General features: G+C 35.1%; 1 pseudogene; it reads right to left on the reverse strand.

Annotated features, from left to right (window-relative positions):
* Positions 1-6,389: 6,389 nt before the first annotated feature.
* On the reverse strand, positions 6,390-11,471 carry LOC108530856 (78 kDa glucose-regulated protein pseudogene; annotated as a pseudogene).
* Positions 11,472-15,720: the final 4,249 nt, after the last annotated feature.

Below are 15,720 nucleotides of genomic sequence, written 5' to 3' on the forward strand. Positions count from 1 at the left end.
TTTTTTTTTTTTTTTTTTTTTTGCACATTCTCTTAAGTATAGTCCTTTTAGTCCAAGGAAAAGACACTACAATCCACTTATTAATGCTTGCTACTATGTTCAAGTAAAATAAGCTCCATGATTAAAAGAAAGGGGGGAAAGAAAATATTTACAATGAAAATGTTGCTAAAAATTTAAAATAAATTACAGTAAATGCATTGTTAAAGCAAATTCTATTTTTAAAATTTATTACTAAGGAAATAATTTGTTGCTAAAGCAAATTTTTGGAAAATGATAATGCACTTTATACTTGATTTTATATATTAAACAATGATGTATAAGCTTCAAATATCTCATAACTTTATTTTCAATATACTTTGGCAAAACAGTTTGAAAAATATATATTGTACCTTAGAGACTGTGAATCTATAAATTTTTTATTTAAAAGCTGAGTAAAAATGCATTGAGACAAATAACTATCATTGTACATTGAAAGATACAACCAGCGATAATTCAAATAACCGGAATGAAACTAATAGTAACATAATTAAAAACTAATAAAGAGCAGTGATTAAATGCTGTCATCAATAACACCTTTATCAGTCAAGGCATTCATGAATATAATGATTGCTGGAAAACTGCATTTCAAATATATTTATGTTGAATTTTTAGCATTAATTGTGGTCTTTGTTTTTAGCATAGATTTGGAGATCTCAATAAATTATAGTAATAAAGTAGTTCTTAGTATCACCTTTTTGGTCCTAATAACTCTCTTAACTAATACCATGTATAAAAAGAAAAGCATATAGAATTTCAGTAAAGACAAAAAATGATTTATAATTTTAGATTAATTCAAAACCCAGTAAGAGTAAACTCTAAGGTGTCCAACAAGCTAGGGACCATATATGAAGTGTCATTGGCTTACCTTTGTAGAACTTTATTGCTGGTCTGTATAATCTTCCTGGTCTGTTTTAGTTAGAAATTCCCTTATTTTATAGATCATGAAAGTGAGACTATCAAGGTTTCAATTCTAGATCCCAAGCACAATCCAGGGAGTCATAGAGCTAGAATGAGGGCACAGATAGTAAGCCAGGGTCCCTTCTTTTTTTAATTTATTTTATTTTATTATTATTATTTTTTATTATTATACTTTATGTTCTAGGGTACATGTGCACAATGTACAGGTCCCTTCTAATGCACAACATGAGAATAACTTTCTATTTTCATTTGTCTGAGAAATTGTTGGGATAAAAAGATTCCAGAGAACTTGAGGTATATATCTTACTTAGTTTGATTATATTTTACCCAATAGCTTTGTTTAAAATATTTATAATATCCTAATATCACACTTCCCATTAACGTAAAAAATAAATTTTCTCTTTTTAATCCTTTTTTATAGTACCATAGAATTCTGAGATCTTACATGTAAAATTGCCTTTGGAAAATATTCTCCTTTTGTTTATTTGATAAACATATGAATGCTGGTTACAAGAAAAAAAAAAAAACAAATTTCTAGGTCTTGTAGAGGGAATACAAAGATTTGGTAAAGAATAAATCATGTCCTCAAAGAACTTAGAGCTAATGAGTGACTATAAAATAAAAATAAAAGACATGGATGATGCTGGAAACCATCATTCTCAGCAGACCAACACAAGGACAGAAAACCAAACACGTCACATGTTCTCACTCATAAGTAGGAGTTGAAAAATGAGAATACATGGACACAGGGAGGGGAACATCACACACTTGGGCCTGTCGGGGGATAGGGGACTAGGAGAAGCTTAGCATTAGGAGAAATACCTAATGTAGATGATGGGTTGATGAGTGCAGCAAACCTCCATGGCACATGTATACCTATTTAACAAACCTGCACTTTCTGTACATGTACCCCAGAACTTAAAGTATAATAAAAATAATAATAATTTTACTTTTCATACTAAGTGAAGTTTTCAGGTGTCTATAATGGTGTGTTAGAAATTAGCATAACACAATTTATTTTAGAATTTCTGAAATATTACATATTTGAATGTCATTATTTGATATCAAATAGTTAAAACCATGCTTTTCTTGCTTTTGAAAATCCATTAAATGCATCATAGAACTTGACCTTAACATTTTTTATATTAGTCAGTGCTATCCTGCTAAATTTTATTGTAAAATGACAGCATACAATTAAGAGATGCAGGCTGTGAGTGTGAAAAGTTAATTAACTGCAAGATTTTGACAGACACCAGGTAATTAAACACTAAAATGAAAATAGTTTTTTGAAAAAAATTAATTATGTTTTATTTTATATTACGATGGTAAGAAATGTGAAATGGGATGTTTTCCATTAGCTGGATTTGTTCGTCCATCATGATCGTTCTCACATTATGCTCCCAGTGAAGTCATCATGCCTTTCCCACCTGCGGTGCCCTTAATCTGTTTCTTAAAGTAATTTTAGAAATTAGAATCAGAATTAGAATACTGCTGTGGCATTAAAGTTTAATACTTTGTTGGCACTATAGGCAGAAAAAGCTAAAAGAAAAAAATCCACACAATTAAAATTAAAATTATGTTTCTTACCTTTCTCTCTTTTCACAGAAAAAGAAATGGAGCTTGTGTGTAATGTATGAGGACAAAATTTTAATTTATGATTCACTATAATGCAGTGGGAGTATTATACCTTATTGTGTCTCTACCTCAGTTTCCTGACATTTTTATGTGGTGTTGATTCTGGTCAGCATTACCCACTTTTGAGAGAGATAGCTCATTTTTGCTAATCTTGAACCATAGTCATCAAGACCTTTAAAATGAGTTTTAGACTAGAATGTGCTAAAAGCCCTAGAACATTAAAGCCGCTTACTAATAACTTCTAACCACAGAAATGAAACTTCTTAGGGTAAGTTAACAAAAGTCAGTTGCTTCTTTTGGAGACAGCTTTTTTACTACAAGAGTCTTTGGAAATTACCTGACAAACATTGGACTATTGGTCTGAAATTTATAGATCTTTGCAGCATTCTAGTTGACAGATGCAGGGTGATTTCGGACAGCATTTGTTCATTTACCCATTCATTTTTTAAATGTTTCTTATGTCGTAATAATTATTCTAGCACTGAAGATGAAATAATGAGCAGACTAGGAAACTGCCCTCATAGAACATTCACTGGATTGTCAATGCCCAGGCGGCCAGCAGCCACATTGACACATGAAGTGTATTCCACTTACTCAATTGAACAAATCCAAGTGAAGGAGTCACTGTTACTGAAGGTCCTCATTATTCCAGAAGAAGCTCTTTCATGTTCTGTGTCATGAAGCCAATACACAATACCAAAAATGAGAGTTAAGCAGTGCAGGCTTTAGTCCAATGGCCTCGGAATTGGAGAAGTGGGAGCATAGCTTGCAAATCAACGTCATGGCTCCTGAGAACTGGGAATTTACAGATACAGGGTATCCTTAATGAAGGTGTGGGGCATTAAGAACAAGCAGAAGAATAGTCATGCTTTTTCTTGGAAAGGGACAGAGATTTGCCTGAAATCAAGGCCAGCCCTCTTTTTTGTCCTTTTTTGGCGTCTTCCAAAAAAGGTGATTAACAGTGATTGTCAAGTATCATGCACCAGCGGGAGTGTTATTTAGTGTGAAAATTAGATAACAATGAAGCTAGAGTCCTTCAGAGGTCAAATAAGCTGCCTAAGAGATAGCCTCTGACCACAGACATCCTGTCTCCTAAAAATAAGCAGAGTTAGAGCTGAGTAAGAATTTAGCTATGTCACACAAGTGTAGGTATTTGGCAACAAGAGCCAGGTAGGGATACAGATATGTCACACAGGCACTGCAGTGGGTAACAGTATCCTCCCTCTAACTAGTCTCAGAAACTCAAATTGTGCGTAGAACTTTTCATAAGGAATGTTCTTCCAAAAAGTGCCTAGCAGAAGACAAAGGCATTGGCATAGCAGCTATAAGTTCCAAGTATAGTGTTCTGAGTAATTTCTTAAGGGGAAGAGGGCTTTCTGGCATGCCTAACTTAAATGTACCGCTAAAAATTTTATAAATGTTTCATACTTTCAAATTTTATGATTTATTGTTTTATTATCTTGTTTAGGGGGAAGGAATCCAGCAGAAGTAGCCCCAGGTGCTTCAGGAGTGACTGAAGTGTTTTTAATTCCTTCTTGTAATTTCCAGTATTATAACTTGTAACTTTCCACTTGAAACATTTGGACAAGTGGAACCCACTTTATTCTACACTGTCCAAAATGTCGCAGTTAATACTTGTTGAATGATGGAAACAAGAAGGTCAGCGACAGCTAACTTTTTGCTTTGCTGGTACTGGCTACCTGAATGATTGACTCTCTAATGAGGGCTCATGATGGAAGACTTTGCATCGTAATATTTACTTTGAAGCTGAACATAATTAATTATTCAGTTTGTGGCTTTAAAAGCTAAATTATCCTAAACTTATATAAGTAAACAGTAAATCCTAAGGTAAAAGTAAAGCAAGGATGTATGAATTTAAAAGAATATTGTTTTAAAATATAGTCCACAAATTCCTGGTTATAGACATTATGAACTTTTAGAGTAAAATATGAATAAATATAATCCTATACTTAGCAATTTACAAATTAAGATAATCTTTATAGAAATTCTGTTCAGTTTTTAGTAATGACTATGCTCTTACTTGTTAGGAATGTACTGCAATGTCAGTTTTCTCCCTAATATTTACTTTAGAGGTATAATTGTTCTTGAGATTTTTCTTGTCATTGGTTTATGTAGGCTTATCAAATTTTTAGTTGTCATATTTTACCATTGGTTGTGTTCTATTACTAGTTTCTCCAAATAAGCTAATTACCTAAAAGCAATTCCTAAGTCATAATTATGTTACAACACATATGATATAGTAAATATTTATCATGAATAGAATTTGAGTAAAAATATAGGATGTGAATATGTATCTGTCAGCAAGTGTTATTGTAGAGATTTCTAAGAAATCCATTTAAAAATGGGGCAAATAAGAAATATGACTCTCAGAAAACTAGACTATATTGGATTCCAACAATCCATTTGCCTCGAGTTTTTAACATATTACTTATAAAACTTCCAAGTTGTGATTTTCAGAATAAGTGCAAAATTACATTTCCCTGTACAAACTTGATTAACTCTATAATTGTTTGTGGAGAAGGCACACAACTTTAGAGTCATCATTCAAAATTGCATTTCTCAAAGCAAAAAGAAGAATAAATAATACTATTTCCAAAAATTTTGTAGAAATAATTGCAGAGATAATTACAAATATTATACCCAGAGAGAAAACAAAATGAGTTATTGGCAACATTTCTTTGTTAAATAACAATGCATGATGACACACTAAATTAATGACATATTCTGTAAAAGTAATTACTTTCTAATATGTATTCTAACAGATACTTTATTTTATAGCTGTATTAATTAATGTGCAGAGTATGAATTTGCTCTTTGCATTTGTGCAAACACAGCATGAGGGAGGTATGCAATGGTGATTCAACTTCAGCTGTATGAAGATTAAGAAAGAACAAATTTACTTTAATTAAAAGGACTTTGCATTGACTTTCAATCCATAGTCTGAGTATTGTTTACATTGCATATTGAAGAAAATGGTGAAAATTATGATCATGATCCAATCACTATCAGACAATGCCATTCTTTTCAGTAGGCAAAGAGATTTACACAGTTCTGTTTATCTATCCTGAGGTCAGCTGACCATTGAGGGAATGACAATTTCCTGAGTGTTTGAAATGAAACAAAGAAACAACAATAACAACAAAGAAACAACAATAACAACAAAGAAACAACAATAAAACAATTGCTTCTTGCTACTAAAACACAAAAGGAGTACCATGATTTCCAGGGACATGCCCAAGTGACTAGCTCGGTAATGTGTCCTCTGCCCTAAAAAGTCTGAAACTATTGCTTCAAGGCTGAAGGAGAAAAACTTCCTATCATGCAAATATAACAGGATTTCCTATGAAGATTAAACTCAATAGTCAAAAGTTGGACATTCTCGGATACTCTTTCTAAAAATTTTTCCTTTGAGAGAGTATTCTTTTTAGACCAGCGTAAATAACTAAAATTTATTGGTGTCACTTACGGCAGAAGAAACTTCCTACACCAGATGCACATGGCCAATTGTTAAACAGAACATTTTGAAGGTGAACACATGCCATAATCTAGGTTTTTTACCCGCTTTTTAAGATGGCCAATTCTTCTGCCCCCGACCCAAAGACATGTGAGCAACTGCTAATGAAAAGCTGTAAACAGCCACTTGGGCTATAGCATTTTCAACTCCACTCTGAGGTGACGATTCCAATTACATTTGAGACTTAACTTCTCTCAATTTTTTTCTAAGGAAAGTTCCTGAGTCCAGTATTTACAATATTACAGCAGTAGCAGATCTGTGTCTACAACTCATCTTTTTCTGCTGTATCCTCTTTGCTACTGGGGGAGGGCCTGCACTTTCATAGAGTTTGCTGATAATTGGCTGAAGAATTTCTTCCAGTTCCTTCTTCTTAGCTTTGAAGGCTTCACTGTCAGCAGCTTGATGGCTTTCCAGCCATTCAGTCTTTTCTTCTACAGCTTTCTCCATGGTCTCCTTATCTTCAGAGGAAAGTTTACCTCCCAGCTTTTCTTTCTCTTCAATCTGATTCTTTAAAGAATAGGCATAGCTTTCCAACTCATTTCTAGTATCAATGCACTCCTTAAACTTTGTGTCTTCCTCAGAAAACTTCTCAGCATCATTAACCATCCTTTTGATTTCTTCAGGTGTCAGGCGATTCTGGTCATTGGTAATTGTGATCTTATTTTTGTTCCCTGTACCCTTGTCTTCAGCTGTGACTCAAAGAATACCATTCACATCTATCTCAAAGGTGACTTCAATCTGTGGGACCCCACGAGGAGCAGGAGGAATTCCAGTCAGATCAAATATACCCAGAAGATGATTGTCTTTTATCAGGGGTCATTCACCTTCATAGACCTTGATTGTAATGGTGGATTATCAGAAGCTGTAGAAAAGATCTGAGACTTCTTGGTAGACACCACTGTGTTCCTTGGAATCAGTTTGGTCATGACACCTCCCACAGTTTCAATACCAAGTGTAAGGGGACATACATCAAGCAGCACCAAGTCACCTGTATCTTGATCACCAGAGAGCACACAAGCCTGGACAGCAGCACAATGCACTGCAGCTTCATCTGGGTTTATGCCACTGGATGGTTCCTTGCTATTGAAGAACTCTTTAACCAGTTGCTGAATCTTGGGAATTCGAGTAGAGCCACCAACAAGAACAATGTTATCAATATCAGACTTCTTCAAATCAGAATCTTCCAACACTTTCTGGATGGGCTTCATAGTAGATTGGAACAGATCCATGTTTAGCTCTTCAAATTTGGCTGGAGTCAGGGTCTCAGAAAAGTCTTCTCCTTCACAGAAGGAGTCAATTTCAATTCTTGCTTGATGTTGAGAAGACAGGGCCTGTCCCGCCTTTTCTACCTCTCTCTGGAGTTTCTGCACAGCTCTGTTGTCTTTCCTGACATCTTTGCCAGTCTTCTTTGTGTACAGCTTGATGAAGTGTTCCATGACACACTGGGCAAAGTCTTCTCCACCCAGATGAGTATCTCCATTAGTGGAACACCAGGATGCCTTCTCCCCCTCCATCTTATCCAGGCCATAAGTAATAGCAGCTGCCATAGGCTTATTGATGATCTTCATAACATTTAGCTCAGCAATAGTTCCAATGTCTTTAGTTGCTTGGCGTTGGGCATCATTGAAATAGGCTGGTATGGTAACAACTGCATGGGTAAACTTCTTTCTCAAATAAGCTTCAGCGGTTCATTTCATTTTAGTGAGAACCACGGCAGAAATTTCTTGAGGAGCAAATGTCTTTGTTTGCCCACCTCCAATATTAACTCAAATGTGTCGTTTAGTTTTCTTTTCAACTACCTTGAAGGGCAAGAACTTGATGTCCTGCTGCACAGACAGGCCGATCCACGTGCGGCCGATGAGCCGCTTGGCGTCAAAGACCGTGTTCTCGGGGTTGGAGGTGAGCTGGTTCTTGGCGGCATCACCAATCAGATGCTCCCCTTCAAGAGTGAAGGCCACATAGGATGGCGTGATGCGGTTGCTTTGATTGTTGGCGATGATCTCCAGGCGCAGACGCAGGAGTAGGTGGTCCCCAGATCGACGCAGACCAACGTGCCCACGTCCTACTTCTTGTTCCTCTCCTCAAACGTGCCGCACCAAGCAGCAGCAGCAACGCCGCCACCAGGGAGAGCTTCGTCTTGCCAACCAGTAAGGCAGCAGCAGGCAGGGCGTTGCAGGCAGTGCAGCCACGGGCCGCAGCACAGGAGTGCAGTGTGGTTACCCACCTCTCACATTTGCGAAACACCCCAATCGTTCTTCTGTCTGTGCTGTCTTGGCCAGGGTTGAGAAAGTATTTTTGTATATGTACTTGATTGTATGTAAAATCCACAACCAAATGTGGCAAAAGCAGAGAGAAATAATTTCCTGGGACTGTAGGCAGTCAAAAGTCAGATTTGGATTCTTTATGTTGCCCTCAGCTTTCGAGTTTTAACTGTGCGCTGCTCACTGACTTGGCATTTGAAGGAGTGCTAGAAATGGCCCTTAATGGAAAATTATAAGAAAACACCCAGAATTTCCGAGCCCATGTTCAGTCTGAGTATTCCGAAGGGCTTCACAGTGTTAGAAATAATTGCCATTTACAATAATGTATAGGTTTACTAGATTTTCTAAATTGAGATTTGAAGAATCAAAAAAGATGGGAAAATAACATACAAAACAAGCTACCTGCCATCAAGGCTGAATAGATCTATGTTGGTGAAAATAGTTATAAATAATATAATTCCTATCATTGCATGAAACAATTGGGACTAGTCACTTTTAAAGGCTATACTTTATTTTTATTACTAAAAACATTGTATTGATTTCTCTTCATTTACCTACAATTGGGGTCCGTGTTGTCAAGTGCTCAAGCTGATCCTAAGCAGCAGCAAATATTGCAGGTGCAGGTGGTCCTTGCCAAGCTTCCATTGGTTGAGCCAGTGAGGAGACAACACACCCGAATGATGTAGCTGTTTATTACTCACAGCACAGCAGACAGCATGAGCTTCAAGTTCATGTCAAATCCCCATCCCCCCGGGTCCTATGGGGGCAATGTGGAGGAAGCCTGGGTAGACACTATACACATGGTGGGTCTGTGCCACAACAGAGGAGTCTTGGAAATCCCGACTTATAAGGGGACTTCAAGCATACCTGCTCATCCTCCACTTTAGAGAGAGACATTATTCATATTTTATTGGTCAGGAAACCAATCTGCCCTCTGATCCAGAGGGAGACACTTTCTCTATCACCCTGAAACATCTCCAGGAGAGGAGGGAGACCTAGTTTTATGACCCTGGTGCATAAGCAAATCTGCTCCCTGCCCCCACAGCAGCTTTGTGGATTTCCATGAACAAAGCTGTCAATGTTTTTTGCTTAGATGATGGGCAGAAATACCAAATCCTTGGAGACTATCTCTCCAACACACAAGTGTACCCAGTGCCCATAAATGGCGTTGAGGGTTGAGCAAGATCAGAAGATTATGTGCATTTCATGCCAAAAAAAAAAAAAAAAGATTGCTTCAGCCATAGTTGAAGGCAATTGATACCATCTCAAGTCATATTGTTTTTAATAATAATAATACTTACAAATAATTGATTCACAAACATGGAAACTACTTTTGACAATTTAGACATCCTTGCTCTAGGCTAGTTTTGGATACATTCCTCTCTAGTTTTGGGATTTAGTCACACACCTTCAAGGCCCTGTCCACAGGTAGCGTACTTAAGAATAGCCCTTATATTATAAAGAACCTGATAATATTTAGCTAATTAAATGGTAGGAGATAAGAATAAGAACTCTTCAGGGGTCTTTAATTTAGCTCAGAACTTAAAGAGTTCTCAAATAGCGCAACATTGCCCTGAGGCATTTATTCATGTGAGCTTCTGTCACTAAGAAAGTAAAGAAAGACAGATCTGAGCAAATCTGAGTTTTTAACTGAGAGTGGAAGAGCTTTTCCTCTTCACCTCAGATCATACTGTTTCTGCTTTTAAGAATGGAACAGTAGGGTCAGATAACACAAAAGGCACCCTTCCAAATAGAAGCCAAAAAGATTGCACTGGCTCATAGAGGCATCGCTGCTTGAATAAAAGTCAGTAGTAGGAAGTTAGAAGTGAGCAGTGTATTGGTTCTCATTTTTTTACGAAATAGAATCACATAGAGCATGGCTAAATGATATCAATTCTTTGAGGATGACAGGTTTTTTAAAAAGCAGAGCCATACACCAAAGTAACGATTAATTGAGGCAATTTTTCTACCTTCAAGAAGATCCTGAATTTAACACATTATTCACATTGGTGACTATGGGGCTTCAGAATTACTGCATTTTCAAGGATTATTAAAACCAGAAATTGGCTAGGCACAGTGGCTTATGCCTGTAATCCCAGCACTTTGGGAGGCTGAGGCTGGCAGATTACCTGAGGTCAGGAGTTGGAGACCAGCCTGGCCAACATGGCAAAACCCCATCTCTACTAAAAATACAAAAATTAGCTGGTTATGGTGGCAGGTGCCTGTAGTCTCAGCTACTCTGAACGCTGAGGCAGGAAAATCACTTGAACCTGGAGGCAGCGGTTGCAGTGAGTCAAGATCACACCACTGCACTCCAGCCTGGGAAACAAGAGCAAGACTCCATCTCAAAACAAGACAAACCAGAAATCGGCATTTGCCTTATTAAGCCCTCAGTAAAACAATAGACTCTTGCAAAGAACTTTAAATATTGGCTTGAAATGTGTGTGTGTGTGTGTGTGTGTGTGTGACTAGTTTTAATATCTTCTACAATTTAGAAGGAATTTTAGTGTTTATTTTTTTCTGAAAATAAGTAATTTATTTTGTATAGATCATATAGGTATCTTCTTATCTCAATGGGGGAAAAAAGTCTTTCTTTTAAACTCTCCAGAGTTTGCAGCAAATATTTTAGTTAATAGCTCTTCCTTTAGATCAACTGAGCCTTAGATGTCATGAAAACAAACAGGAAGTTTAATCATTGAAATATATTACTCTTCAACAATCCTTATGTCTGTAAGTACTTAATGTTGTCTGGCAGTATATATTATTCTATAATAAAATCTGTTTTGCTAGTGTATGGTAACATATCAGATAAAACTTATTGGACATGTGCAGAACCCAAGATTGGTTAAGTGTGGAAAGAAATTTTCCTAATGAAGTTATTGGAAATAGTGATGGCAATATTTTTGTCTTTTAAATAAAAGCTAAATTCAAACAAATATAACCATTCACTCAGATGCCTTATGTGTGCTATAATATTTATCTGAAAATATTAGTATTAGAGTCTTAACTAAAACTAATGTAGTATGCTAACACAACATACAGCAAATGCAGAAATAACTGTCAGAGTTGAGGTTTACTGACATTTTTGCCCATTCCCAACACCCATCCTGGGCATCAAAATGTAATTCTTCAGGAGTTCTGTGAGGAAAATAAAATGGATTTGTCTAGAATGACCTACTTTATATCGTTAATGCACATTTTAAAAATTTTGTTTTGCTTTTTAAATCCTTATGTCTCATTAAAATTGTGATTAAATATACACAATATGAAATTTACCATCTTAATCATTTTGCATAGTTCAGTGACATTAAGTACATTCATTTAGTTGTGCCACTGTCACTACCAGCCATCCAAATAACTCTTTTCATTTTGCTGTACCAATATTTTTAGACAACATACTCTATGTAGGTGTGGGTATTGGGATCTATTTATAATTACTAAGAATCTTGGAATTACATTTAGGCATTATGGCTAGCTGAGACTACACGGACAGGTCTGATGAGGCTTGGGCCTTTCCTGTGTATCTCAAATGGTCAGGTCAACATTGGGAGTTGATCATTACTTTAGGGGTCATACCACCAAGGGATTTCATGTTTGATTATGTTATTGTTTAAGTATACCATTCTGTATGAGTCTTTATCAACTAATTTCTATGGAGGTTTGTTTTCTATCAATAGGCTAGGCAAACTTCTTGCTACTATTTAACTGGTGTAACCCTTTCTATTTCAGGCACAATCCATGTCCATCAGTGCAGAGTATATCCTTTTGTGTTTTGTGTGTGAAACTATGGACATGTAATTCTTTTGGTAGAATTTTAGCTTCAATGTGGAAGCTAAAAGTGGATAACTATTCACCACATAGGTGATATGGAAAGGTTGAAAAGAGGTATGTGGCAAAAGCATATAGATAATATTTGAGGGAGATACTGTTTTGTCAGTTTATTTCAAATCAAATATTGTAAATTTGTACCTATAATCAATGGGGTGAGTGAAGAGATAGAAATGTAAATGGAAAACTGAAGACTTATATAGGGAAAAAGTTGTAAAATTTCATATTGCGGTGTTGAGCAAACCAGCTTTACATTTTATGAGTTTCTGCCACTGTTGTATTGAGAATATCTATATCTGAACCTCAGGGTTTTTAAAAAATTTCTTATGATTTCCCATTATTGCCTCCCTCCCACCAAGGAATTATAGATTTCATACAAGACTTTGAAGATTCTACTCCAAGAGGCTGGCATGTTCTAAAGGGAAACCTCTTCCTGGAGCACTTTCGTTCTTCTTACCTCTTTCCTCTGCTTCCTCCTTCAGTGGACTAAGGGCCAGTAGTTTTCTTTCCTACCTCTTCCTAAGTGTCACTTTCCTATGATGATTTTTTTTCTTTTCGTCTCTCCTAGACTTGATTAAATGTCCCTGTTATATGCTCCCATAAAATCCTGACCTTTTTCTCTCATGAATTTCATTGCACTTTATTTGAATCAGGGTTATGGTTGGCTTCTTCTTCTGCTGTATTTTACATTACATGATGGTGGTTACCTGCTTATCTTGTCAATGCTGCATCACCCAGCACTATGCATGGTATCCGGCATCAGCCTGGAATAATTTTGGCTCCAAAAGTTAAAAATGTACGTTTAAACAAAGCAATAAAACTTCCAGAAGAAAACGTAGGATATTTATTTATAACCACAGAGTGAGAAGGCTTTTCTGGCATTCAAGATTAAGAAAATTGAAAGAAAAGATTGATGCTTTTGACCACATAAAAATTAGAAGCTTTTATATAGCAAGAGATCTCACAAAGTCAAAAGGTAAGTGACAAAATGGGGAAAAGATTTTCTACACAAACAAAACATTATAAAGAAATAGACCAAATACTCAGTGGATCAAAAGTAAAGATTTGAACAGATAATTCTCAAATACCACTTTTTATGCATTACCTTGGGAAAGTTAAAAGATCAATTATACATTCATTTGGCAATAATCAGTGTGACTGTGTAGAGTGAATTGAATTGGATTGGGTAGGTGGGAATAGAGACTTGAGGCGAGTTTTTAATGTATGTTGCTTTTAACATTTTACTTTTGAATCCTGAAGTCATATAACCTGTTAAAATTTAGTGATCAAACAATTGGAGAATGGAAAAGTTAACAGCTGTAAAATATAAAATACGAGGCAAGTATAAGAACTAGAACTTTTTAGTATTAGGCTGAGGGAAGTTAAGGCTAAATTGGTAATAGTCTTTAAGTTTAAATGCTTCAGCTTAAAATAAGGGATTCACACTTTGATCTCTTGGTCACTTCAAATTCGGAGACTCTATCATTTGACATGAATGGTTTTTTAAAAATAAGAAGTCTTATGTCTAGATATTTTCTATCTCCATTAAGAATAGCACAAAATGTGAACTTAAATTTTCAGAGGAAAATGTGAGGTTGGAAAACTATAAAGAATATCAAATTACTAATTTCTAATAACAGGAGTCTTCACTTGCATATATTGAGCATCACTATGTAGCTGACTTTGGGAGCTTCTTCTTTGTTTAATTTAGAATTATTTATTTAATTTAAAATATACAATTGTAAAATATGTGTAACAGTATTTTAANTCATTTGACATGAATGGTTTTTTAAAAATAAGAAGTCTTATGTCTAGATATTTTCTATCTCCATTAAGAATAGCACAAAAATGTGAACTTAAATTTTCAGAGGAAAAATGTGAGGTTGGAAAACTATAAAGAATATCAAATTACTAATTTCTAATAACAGGAGTCTTCACTTGCATATATTGAGCATCACTATGTAGCTGACTTTGGGAGCTTCTTCTTTGTTTAATTTAGAATTATTTATTTAATTTAAAATATACAATTGTAAAATATGTGTAACAGTATTTTAACTGTTTTTTCTTGCACATACATCAGATGCTTTTATAAATGTACATGTAAACACTAAAAATGTGTATATGTTATATGTTATCAATACATGTATAGAAGGAAGGAAGGAAGGAAGGAGAGAGGTGATATTCTTTGAAAAAAATGAACTTCTATTTCTCTGCAAGTTGCTTTTTTTGCTTACTAATATGCCTTGCTTTCTCTGATACCTATATACCTAACTTAGAAAACACATTCTGTACAATTCTTGCTTTTAACCTTAACAAGGTCAGTTTTATTTTGAAAATATTTTATAGAAATATTTAAAATTGCTATATATTTATTAGTCGTTTAGTGATTATATTTTTAAATATTTTCTAAATTATTCTATCTTTATTCACTGTATTGATCTGTGGCAGGCTCTCATTATACTATGTGGTCTAGGAAGTGCACAGAGATCTAGAGGGAGCCAGATTATGTCTACATATTAATGTCTTTATGAAAAACCTATTAGTGTTTCATAGCTATTAATTGTTTGTCAATGTAATGTTTGTGTATTTCATTCATTAGTTTATGTTAATGAATTTCAGAGAAAATGAAGAGGAAAAAACACTTTTTACCTGAAGTTCTAATTGTACAGCATGAATTGTCTATTATAGGTTGTATGCATGATTGAGTCCCAAAAGAAAAAGCTGACACTGGCAAATGATTTAATTTTGTCTACATTCAGAGAATTTATAATGTGATACTAAAAATAGAATTTCAAGCAACTGTGGCATAGTCCTTAGCTAAAATACATTAACTTCAAACCAAATTTAAAAATAACAGTAGTTCATGGACTGTGTTGCCACAATATAAAAAGAAGATCATAAATCTAAGGAAGAATTATTTATAGAAAATCTTTGAGCTAGGGCTATATTGTCATGTTCTAAGCAGCACTTAACACATCTATTTGATGGTACTAAAAATATAATCACCTTCCCGAAGAAGCATCATAATTTAGCACTGTTCATTATCGAAAAGTTATCAAAAAACTGTCATGGAAATAAATAACTTGGAATGGTACTATTTCGGGGGGTTTTATTTTGTAAGATTTTAGAATTTTATTAGAATGCCTCTTCTGTGGCTTCAAATTGGAGTCCTTTCTTTGCCTATTCCCTAGCATGAAATTAGTTATACTTCTTGACCATAGTTAATATAACTTGTTCTGCCTTAGTGTGTGCTAAAAATTAGATACACATTGTGTATATAGTGTGCTTGTGTGTATATATATAATTGTGTGTGTCTTGTGTATATGTATACACATATATGTGATACACTCATTATATATGAGATACAAAAAGATACACAAGACCATGAAAGTCTTAAAAGAAAATTTTATCTAATTTGGGAGCTAAAATTGAAGGGAGAGTAGGAGTTAATTAGTCCAAGGAGGTCAATGTATTTAGGCAGAGGGCGTATTCATACAAATGTTT

The sequence above is a fragment of the Rhinopithecus bieti genome, unplaced genomic scaffold, assembly GCF_001698545.2.
Source record: "Rhinopithecus bieti isolate Rb0 unplaced genomic scaffold, ASM169854v2 scaffold_5260, whole genome shotgun sequence".
In the NCBI taxonomy this organism is placed as follows: Eukaryota; Metazoa; Chordata; class Mammalia; order Primates; family Cercopithecidae; genus Rhinopithecus; species Rhinopithecus bieti.